A 14,317-nucleotide genomic window follows, 5' to 3' on the forward strand; every position below is an offset into this window, starting at 1 on the left:
TGAACCATATACATATTTTATATATTCAAAAAAATTAAATCAACAAAGACAGGAAGTAGGGGGACACTTAAGACAGCATGCCAACAGAATCAAATGACCTCAATTATATCAAACCGATGATACAACAAAAAGAAAAGATAAATGAAGTTAACTTTTTAAGTGTTCTGACTGTACGCCTAAATGGGATGTGTTCCAAGTACGAAAACACCTATAAAGATCTTGAATTTGGGGGCACCTGGGTGGCTCAGTGGGTTAAAGCCTCTGCCTTCTGCTCGGGTCATGATCCCAGGGTTCTGGGATGGAGCCCCGCATAGGGCTCTCTGCTCAGCAGGGAGCCTGCTTCCCTGTCTCTCTCTCTGCCTGCCTCTGCCTACATGTGATCTCTGTCAAATAAATAAATAAAATCTTAAAAAAAAATAAAGATTTTGAATTTTATTTTGTGATCTTGATGTTGGTAGTGGTATTGGTGTAGTGATTTCAAAACTGTTTTGTGTGTATAGTAGAACACACCAAATAAGTAATTATATTGATAGATTTTGGAACTCGGGTTCTCTGTGGGAGAAGAAAGGCACAGATATGGAATGGGGGAATAAAAGAATCTTGAGGTGCTGGATTAAACTGGAGGTATCATTATGAACTCATTTACACACACACACACACACGGCTCTGTAAACTGAAAGGGTATCAACGGAGTGACGTCTCAGTAACAATGGGCACACCTAATATCCAGCTCTTGATTTCTAGATGCCATTCTTCACTAAAAGGAACCGGGGCTCCTTGAAAAAATGGCTGAATCTAGGGATAATATATCTTACTATCCCAGAAAACAAGGCAGTGGTAAAAAACTGATGGGAACATATCAAAAGAACACTGGCCTGGGGAGCCTCAGTGGCTCAGATGGTTGAGTGTCTGCCTTCAGCTCGGGTCATGATCCCAGGGTCCTGGGATCGAGCCTGACATCAGGCTTCCTGCACAGCGAGGAGTCTGCTTCTCCCTCTCCCTCTCCCACTCACTCCGCTTGTACTCTCTCGCTCTCTGTGTCAAATAAATAAATAAAATCTTAAAAAATAAAAAAAGAATAACACTGGCCAAGTGTGGGACAATTTTAACCTCAAAAGTATTACTAATCGCAGTGGATTAAAACATTATCTTATTCTGCTTAAGTGGCTGTAACAAATGGCCACAAACTGGGTAGCTTATAAACAATAGGAATTTATTTCTCACAGTTCTGGAGACTAGAAATCCATGATTACGGATTGAGTTTTGGTGAAGTCCCTCCTCCTGGTTCAGAGCCGGTGCCTTTTCTGTTCTCATGTGGCAGAAGGGATCTTTCTGCAGCCTCTTTTCTAAGGTACTAATCCCATTCATGAGGGCTACACCTTCATGACTTAAGCATTCAAAATCCCCACCTTCTAAACCATCATCTTTAGGTGTTACGACTTCAACAAATGGATTTGGGGAAGGCACATACATTCAGAACATAGCATACATTAAATTTTAAAAGATAGTATGAGCCCATAGTAATACTAAAAGAGTGGCCAAAGGAAAGCTCTTCCTTACATCAGAATCCAGCTAATGAATGTGAAGGAATGACAGAAACACCATCATTTTGTAACCATTAATTTAGTAAAGTCAGGCAAGGATCAGTGGTCAATGCTAAAACCACTGGCTGAAAAGGTTGCTGGGGAACAAGATATTATAAAGTTTCAAATTATTACTCTACAGAGTACTAACTGATTACAAATGGAAAAATGTACCTTTACCACCATCTAACCCACATGATTAAACATAACCTCATCAGTAACTGGACAAACTGACTTTACATTGCCCCCAGATATGATACACTGAAGACATGACAACCTGGGAAGCATTCATGCCAAAAATGATTAACTTGCATCTAATCATGGTAGAAAAAAATTGGACAAATCTAAATTGTAGACTGTTCTACAAAACAACTGGCCTAGACACTTCAAAAATACCCATGTGATAAAAGAAGAAAAAATGGGGAGCAACTGAGTTCCTTGAGTATAATTTTATGATTTTGTCTGGCAGAAGGCTTTGTTTTAGTAGATACATGCTGCAGTGTTTAGGGTTCATGTAAGTATCAAGTGTCACAATGTAACTTACTTTCAAATGATTCAGCAAAAATGTCATTGAAAAAGGGAGAGGGTGGGGCGCCTGGGTGGCTCAGTGGGTTAAGTCTCTGCCTTCAGATCAGGTCATGATCCCAGGGTCCTGGGATCGAGTCCCGCATCGGGCTCTCTGCTCAACGGGGAGCCTGCTTCCTCCTCTCTCTGCCTGCCTCTCTGCCTACTTGCGATCTCTGCCTGTCAAATAAATAAATAAAATCTTTAAAAAAAAAAAAAAGGGAGAGGGAGGGGGGGTAGGGGGTATGCCAGAGAAAGACAAAGTAAATATGGCAGAATGTTAACAATTGGTGAAAGCAGGTTGATGGAATACAAGTGCTTATTTTTTATGCAGGTTTGAAATTTTTCAAAATTTAAAAAAAGGAGAAGAGGTTCCACCTAGAAGCAGCTCAGCATAGGCCTTCTGTTGTCAACGAGGTTTACAGGGTGAATGGGAAAACAAAAGCAAAAGCAAACAAATCCAAGTGGTAAAAGGGTTAGGAATAGGGGCGCCTGGGTGGCTCAGTGGGTTGGGCCGCTGCCTTCGGCTCAGGTCGTGATCTCAGGGTCCTGGGATCGAGTCCTGCATCGGGCTCTCTGCTCATCGGGGAGCATGCTTCCCTCTCTCTCTCTCTCTGCCTGCCTCTCTGCCTACTTGTGATTTCTCTCTGTCAAATAAATGAATAAAATCTTTAAAAAAAAAGGGGGGGGGGTTAGGAATAGCTCAGCTAAGCTGTCTTTCCTTAGGTAGCATTACCCTGAGCACCAGACCCTCTGGTGTCGTCAATTCTACAACCTTCTGAGAACTATGTTCTACTTTATATACATTACCTGTATTATATATAAAAGTAAAGCCACAAAACCAACAAAAGTTATAGAGGACATTTTGGGGACTTCAGGGAAATTTGAAGTTAGGCTATATACTAGATAATGTTATTGTACCAAAGATAATCTTATTTATGATAATGATATTGTAGTTATGTAGGAGAATGTTCTTGTTCTTGGGAAAGAAATGCTGAAATATGGTATCTAACATTTACACTCAAATGATTCAGGGGTGGGGGGAAGTGTATGTGTGTGTGTTTAGAGAAGAAAATAAAGTAATTGTTATACTTGAAATTATTAGATTAAGGTATAGGGGAGGGATACCTGGGTAGCTCAGAAAGTATCTGCCTTCGGCTTGGGTTGTGCTGGGATTGAGGCCTGAATCAGGCTCCCAGCTTGGCAGGGAGCCTGCTTCTCCCTCTACCCCTACCCCTGCTTATGCTTGCTCTCTCTCTCTCTCTCTCTCTTTCTGACAAATAAATAAATAAGATCTTTTTTAAAAAAGGGTGTAGGGGAATTTACTGTGCTATTCATATAGGCATTGTATAGGTCATACTGTTTTCAAAATTAGAAGTTGGAGTAAAGTTTCCACATTTCCTTTAGTTGCCCTTGGGTAATTGGTTTGGCTTTCTCCCCCAACCCCCTTTTTAAAATTTATTTATTTATTTATTTATTGGAGAAAAAGCGGGGAAGGGGCAGAGAGGGAGGGAGAGAGACAAGTGGACTCCACACTGAGTGCAGAGCCTGACTTGAGACTCAAACTCAGAACCCTGAGATCATGACTTGAGCTGAAACCAAGAGTGGGATGCATAAAAACGGAACCATCCAGGCACCCCAGTTTGGCTTTGTTTTCATTTTAAACTTGTTATATTTTCCTTCTTGACTCCTTTCACCCTAACAAAAGAATATATACATGACCCATGTATGTTTACACATAGTAAAGTCTTCTCCTGTAAGATAATTATTACTTCAGGATAGAAATGAGCAAAGACAGTAGGAGATAGTTGAAAAGTATGGGCTTTACAGTAGGACTCAGGTTCAAATCCTAGTTCCAAAAATGATTAGTTGTGTGATCCTGGAAAAGCTGTATTTGACTACATACATAATAGTTGTTTAATCACTGGTAGAGTTTTGGGAGGAGGTAGTAGTATTTAGTATTATGTAACAATAGTATTTAGTATTGTTATTTTAAGGACACTAGTTGAAGACAATACATTTTCTTGATATTTCCATTATGTAATCATGATAAAATCTGCCATATATATTTTTTTTAAATATTTTTTTCAAAGATTTTATTCATTTATTTCACAGACAGAGATCACAAGTAGGCAGAGAGGCAGGCAGAGAGAGAGAGAGAGAGGGAAGCAGGCTCCCCACTGAGCAGAGAGCCCGACGCAGGGCTCGATCCCAGGACCCCGAGATCATGACCTAAGCGGAAGGCAGAGGCTTTAACCGAACTGAGCCACCCAGGCGCCCCTATATTTTTTAATATTTTTTTATTTTATATAGAGAGAGAGCAAGTAGGAAGAGCAGGGAGAGGAAGAAAGAATCCCATGGAGACTCTGCACCGAGCCTGGAGCTCAAAGTAGGGCTCACTTTCACAACCCCAAGATCATGACCCCGGCCAAAACCAAGAGCTGGACCCTCAACTGACCATACCACCTAGACAAATCTTCCCCTTTTAAACTAATTAAAAAGGAATCACAACATGGGGACTTGGATGGCTCACTTGGTTAAACATCCAACACTTGGTTTTGGCTCAGGTGGTGATTTCAGGGATGGGGGCTTGAGCCCCACGCAGGGCTCCTTGCTCAGCACTGAGTCTGCTTGTCCTTCTCCTTTCCACTCTTCCTCCCCCCATGCCCCTCTTCCCTTTCCTTCCCTCTGCTTGAGTTCTCTCTCTCTCTCTCTCTCTCAAATAAATAAATAAATAAAATCTTGAAAAAAAAAAAGAAATTACAATGTGATTCCTCAGATGGAACTCACAGAGAATAAAAAAGAAATGTTTAATACTATCTATAATGACAAATACAGCAAACATTTATTGAGATCCCACTCTGCAGGCACTGTGCTAAAATGTGTAACTCTTGCCATTGGGGAGTTCACCACTTAATGAGGGAAACAGATAAATACTCATTAAAATACAGGTGGGAGCACCTGGGTGGCTCAGTGGGCGAAGCCTCTGCCTTTGGCTCAGGTCAAGATCTCAGGGTCCTAGGATGGAGCCCCGCATCTGGCTTTGCAGGGAGTCTGTTTCTCCCCCTGCCCCCCTCTCTGCCTGCCTTTATACCTACTTGTGATCTCTGTCAAATAAATAAATAAAATCTTAAAAAAAAAAATACAGATGGACCATACAAAGTGCTATCGTAGAGGCACAAAGTATTACAGAAATAACAAGAGAGCAGCTTGTTCTCACAAGAATTATCAGGAAGTGCTTCATAGAGGAGATAATACAAAGGCTAAGAATTGAAGGACATGTAAGACTTCATCAGGTATAAAGGGAAGCAGGTAATTTCAAGTAAATGAAATGGTTTTAGCAAAAGTACAAAGGAATGAAAGATCATGGTAAGTTTGTAAGGGAGTAAGAATTTGGTATGGAATGACTAGGTCGTCAGGTGTGTTATAAAATATAGGAGATGTGGATTGAAAGGAAATTTTGGAAGTGTATCACTATAAAAAATGAAGTATCTACTATGTAACAGGCACTGTGGTAGAAGCTTTACAAAGATGAACATATTTAATATTCAAAGCAACCCCCTGAAGTATATTATTTTCCAGGTCCCACCCCCAAGAGATTCTGATTGAGTAGGTTGGGAGAATGAGGGAGATAAAGAACATGCATTTTAAACAAGCACTCTAGGTGATTGTGATGCAAGAGATTCATGAATGACACTGAGAAATACTGACTGAGAGAAAAGAATTAATTTGCATGAAGGTAAGTTGCATACATTTAAAAAATTTATTCTTCCCGGCCCATGCCATGCTCTTACATCAACCTATGAAAAACAGACATTATTATTCTCCTTTTATAGACAATTAAACTGAGGCACAGAAAGGCTAAATAACTTGTTTAAGGTTACCCAGCTAAAATGTGACAGTGGCAGGACTTACAAACCTAAATGTCTACTACATATCTCTATCTAGAAGCCCTAATATAAATTCAGATTCAACATACACCATTTTCTCTACTCAGCCTTTGCTCTAAACACAAACACATTTATTCCTGCTCTGATATACCCAATCTCAATGAACAGCACCACCATGTACCCAGTTATCCATGCTAGAATTCTCCCTTGCCTGCTAAATCTAACAAATCGCCTTATCTTGTCAATTTCACCTTCTTAATAGTTTTCAAAGTCTCATTTCCACCCACACTACTACTGACTTAAAAAAACAGCTCCATCTATTGCCTATATCCCATCTAGCACAGTACTTTAATCCTTAGATCAGCCCTGTGAAGTAGGCTGTCTCCATTATGTCAGTGAAGACTCCATGGCCTTTGAGTCCATGTCAATCTGCCCCTATCTAGATGAGCTATAGATCAACACCTCGGTTTTTCCTCTATCTCTCCCAGCTCTTATCCCAACTAGAACCTCTAGTCTTCTAGACTACCTCCTCTTGCTTATCCTACTGACAAATAAAACTTTATTTTTTTTTAAGATTTTATTTATTATTTGACAGAAAGAGAGGGAACACAAGAAGGGGGAAGGGGAGCTTCCCACAGAGCAGGAAGCCTGATACAGGGCTCAATCCCAGGACCCTGGAATCACGACTGGAGCGGAGGCAGATGCCCAACGACTGAGCCATCAAGGCACCCTGACAAATAAAACTTTAAAGATCAAAATTAAATTTATGGCAACCCTTTCCTATCTTCCTATTATCATCAATGGTACCTCCTCAGTTTTATAGGGTTTTTTAGTTTTACAGTTTTTTATAGTTTTAGTTTTATAGTTTTTAAGCTTAAAGTTTATAAGAGGAATCATGATATAGTAGGAAGGAATGGGAAATAAAGTTAGAATGTGACCTGGGTTTGCTATTTGATTTCACATTTTTTTTAGCTCTGTGTCTATGCAAGTTATATAACTTCTCTGTCCTTAATTTTCCTTAAATAAAGGATGAGGTTAATAGTAATATTAATTCATATAGTCTTATTTGGGAAAAGCACACTATATAGTGTTAAATCCATTTCTGAGGAGGAAAAAAATCTCTTAAATGTGGCACACTCGTAAATTAGTACTCCAATATATCTTATAGCCATAATCTGGATAATCTTTGTCAGACATCAGTCTCCTGCATAAATCTCAAGTGACTATGCCTTGTCCACTGCATAAGGTATAAACTCAACACTGCAGACATCCGTGAACCATCCTACTGCCTACGTCTTACACTCTGGCTTCACTCTATAAAATAATACAGTGGAGTCATTTGGTTCAAAAGCCTTTTGTCTTCTTATTCCTCAGCCTTCTCTCATTCTACCCCTTCTATATCTCAATCCTTTTAACCATCCAGTATATTCCTTTAAGATCAAGGTTAGTAGCTAACAAGCAACTAGATGTTTGGATGGAAATGATGAGAGCACGTGGTTCAAAACCAAGGCATGAACAGAGAGCATGTGCTGAAATTCTCTTCTTCTGTGGAGCCCAGTTATGTAGGTATGACTGTTTACTATGCAGATTTATGTAGGTGTGATTGTTTATAATGATAAACTATTACACTTGAGGAAAATTTCTTTATACAAAATGCCTACAAATGCTGGATAAAAATAAGCATCCCTTGAAATGCTTAGCTGAGCTTGCAAAGGAAAGGGAAATTCCCAGAGGCCAAAGTGAAGAGACAGTTGAAGATCAGAATGATCAACTGATATTGAAGTAACAGCACTTGCCATTCTTATAGTCTTTTTTTTTAAATTTTTAATGAGAAATTTTATCATTGGAAGTGTCTGTCCTATAGAATGTGATACTCTAGAAGTATAAAATCATTTTGTTTACAAATTATATACATTTGGAGTTACAGTAAACTATTCATATGCTAAGGTTTTCAATATTCAACTATTTTTTCATTTGTGTACAGAGGTTTGTTTCAGGGGTATTGGTCTGTGATTCATCAGTCTTACACAAAACCCAATGCTCACCACAACACATACCCTCCCCAATGTTCAACACCCAGCCACCCCAGCCCTCCCACTCCCCCTCCACTCTAGCAACCCTCAGTTTATTTCCTGAGATTAAGAGTCTCTTATGGTTTGTCTCCCTCTCTGGTTTCATCTTGTTTCATTTTTAACTCTCTTCCCCTATGATCCTCTCTGCCTTGTTTCTTAAATTCTGTATATCAGGGAGATCATATGATAATTGTCTTTCTCCAACTGACTTATTTCACTCAGCATGATACCCTCTAGTTCCATCCACATTGTTGCAAATGGCAAGATTTCATATTTTTGATGGTTGTGTAATATTCCATTATATACACACATACACAATGAAATATTATTTATGTGTGTGTGTGTGTGTGTGTGTGTATACCACATCCTTTACTCATTCATCTCTTGATGGACATCTGGACTCTTTCCATAGTTTGGGTATTGTGGACATCACTGCTATAAACATGGGGGTGCAGGTGCCCCTTAGGATCACGACATTTGTATCTTTGGGGGTAAATACCCAGTAGTACAATTGCTGGATTATAGGGTAGCTCTAATTTTAACTTTTTGAGGAACCTCCATAGGTTGTGGCTGCACTAGCTTGCATTCCCACTAACAGTTTAGGAAGGTTCCCCTTTTTCCTCATCCTTGCCAACATCTGTCGTTTCCTGACTTATTAATTTAAGAGACACTCTGAGACTAGGAGGTAAGCCTTAAGCAAAGCGGACACTGGAAATGTGATACCCCTCCCAAATGGGCAGCGTGCCCTTCTTAAACCCATCTTCAATAAAAGAATTGTCTGGGGTGCCTGGGTGGCTCAGTGGGTTAAAGCCTCTGCCTTCGGCTCAGGTCATGATCCCAGGGTCCTGGGATCAAGCCTCACATGGGGCTCTTTGCTCACTGGGGAGTCTGCTTCCTCCTCTCTCTCTCTCTCTCTCTGCCTGCCTCTCTGCCTATGTGTGATCTCTGTCAAATAAATAAATTAATTAATTAAAGAATTGGCCCAAAAAATCTAGGAAAAGGACAAAGAAAGCTCTCTGTCTCAGCCAGCTGGGGCTCTGTGTTTGGGGGAAAATGTGACCCCTGAGAATTTATAATCACAAACTTGCCTACACATTACTTTGGGGTTCAAATGTATACTAATCAGCATGATCTGGGAAGCTCCCAGTCAGGAAATTAACTAATAGTTGTCCCAGATTGAAAGCAATGTAGGATGCCATGAAGAAACAAATATAAGTCTTTGACAGGACAAATCTCAAAAAGGACATAGACCATTCGGGATTCCCACAGATAAAAAATTATTGTCAACCTAGAACACCTAGAAAAATTAGAATTAATAAATGAGAACCTTTTCAGACAAACAAAAATGGAGAGAGTTTATCAAAAGATCCTCACTAAAGGAATTTGCAAGGATAGCAATTTAAAAAAAAGAAAGAAAGAAATCAATTGACAATTGATCCAAATTGAAAGAAGGGGTGATAAGCAAGGAAACTGGTATACATGTGGATAAAAATAAGCAAACATTGATTGTAATGATTAAAAAACAAAGTATCTTGGGGCGCCTGGGTGGCTCAGTGGGTTAAGCCGCTGCCTTCGGCTGGGGTCATGATCTCATGGTCCTGGGATGGAGTCCCGCGTCGGGCTCTCTGCTCAGCGGGGAGCCTGCTTCCTCCTCTCTCTCTATGCCTGCCTCTCTGCCTACTTGTGATCTCTCTCTCTGTCAAATAAATAAATAAAAAATCTTAAAAAAAAATAAAAAACAAAGTATCTTAATTAAATAAGAAAATAAAATTTCTACTTTTAAAGGAACTAAATTATTGGATAACAATAATGTGTAAGATGGAAAGGAAGTGATTAGAGGAAAGCGTACTAAGGTAAAGGTAAAAATTAATTTTAGACCTTAAGGTGTTATTAGGATGAACTACACGCAATTCCTAAATTCAACTCTTTATCTAGAAAATTTTGTTAATTTCATGTGGTTCAACCTAACATATCACGATTTTAAAGATAACTACTGAGAAAATAGAAATAAAAAGCACAGCTTACAAAAGAACAGAGAAAAGTAGAATAACATCTCAATACAAAAAAAGTGGACAAGAGGTGATACCATTAATATAAAAGTGTGAATATGAAGAACAATGCAAAATATGGGTTGTGGCTACAGACAGATATTTGAAAAGTATAAAGGAAATTCAGGACACTGATAAGGATGGAGAGAAAGAGATCAAATTTCTAAGATTTTATTCTTAAAACTTGAATATGAGTATGCAGGTCTATTATTCTTCACAATTTGCAATGAATTAAACTTATTATGTTTAGTAATACAATTTTCAAAGCCATTAAGTTACAAAGACAAAAAAAAAAAAAGAACCCCTAATATGTAGTGTTTTCCAGTTTCTGTGGTGTAAACATTCCCACGATATTTAAGATACCAAAGTGACATCACTGAATGCAGAGTTAACAAGAGATGTACAGTAGCACATATATACTATTTTCACCATACAGGTAACAGTGGATATAAATAATTTCAAAAGCATAGAATATGTAAAATAATTAGGAATAATGAATTTTAAATATATTACATAGGTCTTAAATGATTCACCTGAGTAAATATATAATCTAGTTTTTAATAATGGCTCCGTCTAAAAACTGGCTTACAGGATTCCTGAAAATTTAACAATCAATTCTCACAAGCCAGTGAAAGCCAGGACCAGCACATCACTGTGTAAGTATGAATCCAAAACAGTTTTATTCGTCCGTCTGTCCTTCCTTCCTTCCTTCCTTCCTTCCTTTCCCTCTTTCTAAGGTTTTATTTATTTATTTATTTATTTGAGAGAAAGAGAGAGAGAACAAGCAGGGGCAGTGGCAGGCAGAGGGAAAGGAAGAAGCAGGCTCCCTGCTGAGCAGAGAACCTAATTTGGGGCTTGATTCCAGGAACCCAAGATCATGACCTGAGCAAAAGGCAGACCCTTAACCAACTGAGGCCAGGTACCCTCTGAAAATCCTTTTTTTCATAAAAGCAATGAGAATAATGGAAGAAGTATAAAAATAAACGTACTCTGTTGTGCGGAAGTTAACAAAGGTTTCCAGGAATTCGGGGTGTGTTGATTAAAAAAAAAAAATCACTGAAAAGTGAGCTTTGCCTAATTTTAACTTGCCCTATTCCAATCTACTCCATCCCCAGTTCTGTAGTAGCCTTGAAAAGCAACAACCACAGGGGCGCCTGGGTGGCTCAGTGGGTTAAGCCGCTGCCTTTGACTCAGGTCATGATCCCGGGGTCCTGGGATCGGGAGTCTGCCTCTCTCTCTGCCTCTGCCTGCCTCTCTGCCTGCTTGCGTGCTCTCTCTCTCTCTTTCTGACAAATAAATAAATAAAATCTTAAAAAAAAAAAAAAAGAAAAGAAAAGCAACAACCACAGTCACAGTGAAAACTACCTGTCTGGAAGTCACACAACATGGAATAATAGATCAAAACTCCCTCAGACCTCCATTCCCAGAAAACTGTCATTATTTGACCAGTCTGATGGTTCTCTGGACAGCCCAACTTGTAGGCTGTCTTTATTTGATCTGACTTGGAGTTTGCCATGTAAATCTCTTCCCCCACTGCCACCTCCAAAGAAGTTTGTTCCAGACTATTAGAGACAAATTTTTTTTTTTAAGATTTTATTTATTTGTCAGAGAGAGATCACAAGTAGGCAGAGAGGCAAGGAGAGAGAGAAAGAGAGAGAGAGGAGGAAGCAGGCTCCCTGCCTAGCAGAGATCCTGATGTGGCACTTGATCCCAGGACCCTGAGATCATGACCTGACCTGAAGGCAGAGGCTTAACCCACTGAGGCACCCACGCAGCCCCAGAGACAAATTTTTAAAAATGCAGTTGCTTGATGCATTAGACAACAGGGCAAACAAGAGGTCAACCAAAAAACTCAAAAGGGAAAATTGGGAAATAAGATATCCACAGAGGGCTTTGAAAAGCTCTGATATGAACCCTGGTATTGAAATGGCAATATACGTCCATTATTGTGCTCATGCTCAAGAATAACATGACAAACCTGTACCCCTGGGAATAAAAATATATGTTTATAAAAAATAAAAAATTAAAAAAAAAAAGAATAACATGAAAAGGCCCTAAGGTCACTGCTCTGGCTGACCTACATACATACATAAGCAAGAAATAGGCAGAATTTTAAACAGCCTGGCTGAGTGTTGACTACATGGCTCAGATTGCATACAGAGTCGCTTGGCAAACACTGGGAACACCTACTGGTTTCAGGCATATAAAGAAACCTCTGTCTAATCATTATTCTAGGAAACTGTATTCAAAGAACTAACGGAAAGTATGAGGACAATATCTTAAAAAATAGAGACTATCAATAGTTAGAAATTATTTTTTAAAGGATAAAATAGAAATGCTGGAGTTGAAAAGTACAGTAACCAAGTGACAATTTCACTAAAAAGGCTCATTAGTAAGTAGGAATCAGCAAAACTGAAAAATACATCAACTGAGACTAGCAATTTGAGAAAAAAGGGAAAGAGAAGAAAACGAACAAAGCCTCAGGCACCTGAGGGACTATCATTTAACATACAATATACTCATAATGGGTATTACAGAAGAGGAGAGACAGAAGGGCAGAAAGGATATTTGAAGAATAACTGAAAATTCCCCAAATCTGATGAAAAACAATGTACACATCCACAAAGTTCAACATATTCCAAGTAGGATAAATTCAAAGTGATTCATGTGTAGACACATCACAGTGAAATTGTCAAAAACAAAAGACAAAGAATTTTGAAAGCAGCAAGAGAGAAATGACTTGTCAAGTTAAGGAACGTTTAATAGTTGTTTCTCATTAGTAACCAATGAAACCCAAAAAGTGGGATGACATATTCAAAGTGCTAAAAGAAAAAGAATTCTATTTTATTTTTTTTAAAGATTTTATTTATTTATTTGACAGACAGAGATCACAAGTAGGCAGAGAGGCAGGCAGAGAGAGGGGGGTGGGAAGCAGGCTCCCCGCTGAGCAGAGAGCCTGATGCGGGGCTTGATCCCAGGACCTTGGGATCATGGCCTGAACCGAAGGCAGAGGCTTAACCCACTGAGCCACCCAGGCACCCCAAGAACAAGAATTTTAATCAAGAATTATATATCAAGCAAAATTATCTTTCAAAACTGAAGGAACAAATTCTATCATTACAGCATGAAGAGCTCCATGACCTGCTCCAAAATGAAAATTATTAAAAGAAACAAAGAAAAACTAAAAAAAACCCCACAAAAAACAAATTTTACACCCACCCCAATCGAAAAATAAAAAATTAAAAAATTTTATCCTAGGAACAAACAGCAAATGAAGAAACATCTCTTTGGGACAATTTATAAATATTTGGTAGGAAAGGTGAGTATTTGTGGTTTTTCAGAAAGACTGCAGCCGGACACCCCACCCTCACCCGCCCTGCAACCCTGCTCCTAGCTTAGTGAGGTGGACACTCCATCCAGACTGCTATGGCCAAGAACACAGAATTGTTTCCCCACTCAGCTACCAGCTGGAAGGCTTTGTTCCTGGGAAACAGGACTGACTTAAGCATTTTTCATCCTGCCCCCAACTGTCTGTGGCTGAGACCAAGTCCTAAGTGAATGTGGTCAAGAGCTAGGGGCTCTCTTCTTTCACCCAATCTCTACCTTGGGCATGGCACAATGAGAATCCTGGAGGAAGTATAATATAAGGGAAATGCAAGTTCAAACCACAATGAGATAACATTTCACAACCACCAAGATGATATATAATAAAAACAAAACAAACAATACCAAGTGTCAGTGAGGAGAGACTTAGAAAAATTGGAACCTTCATAATTCCTACAATCTAAAATGTAAAACAGTGCATTTGCTTTGGAAAAAAACTTGGCAGTTCCTCAAAAGATTAAATCTAGACTTGTCATATGACCAGCATTTCCAACCCTAGGTATATACCTAAGAGAACTGAATGATTCTATTCATAATAAAAGTCTAGAACAAGCACATCTATAGCAACAGAAAATAGATTAGGGGAGCCTGGCTGGCTCAGTTGGAAGAGCATGCAACTCTCAATCTCAGGTTTTCAGTCTGAGCCTCACATTGGGTGTAGAGATTACTTAAAAAAATAAAATCTTAAAAAAAGAAAAGTAGATTAGTAGTTGCAGGAGTTGTGGGGAGAGAAGAAAGGGAAGAAAGGCGAGTAGCTGCTTATGGTTATGAGTTTT

At 39.1% G+C, this 14,317-nt stretch overlaps 1 protein-coding gene across 1 annotated transcript in view; it reads right to left on the reverse strand.

Annotated features, from left to right (window-relative positions):
• Nucleotides 1-14,317, reverse strand: part of AAMDC (adipogenesis associated Mth938 domain containing) — a 41,678-nt gene that overhangs the window by 11,811 nt on the left and 15,550 nt on the right. The window lies entirely within an intron of this gene.

Source organism: Neovison vison, chromosome 7 (genome assembly GCF_020171115.1).
Source record: "Neovison vison isolate M4711 chromosome 7, ASM_NN_V1, whole genome shotgun sequence".
Taxonomy (NCBI): domain Eukaryota; kingdom Metazoa; phylum Chordata; class Mammalia; order Carnivora; family Mustelidae; genus Neogale; species Neogale vison.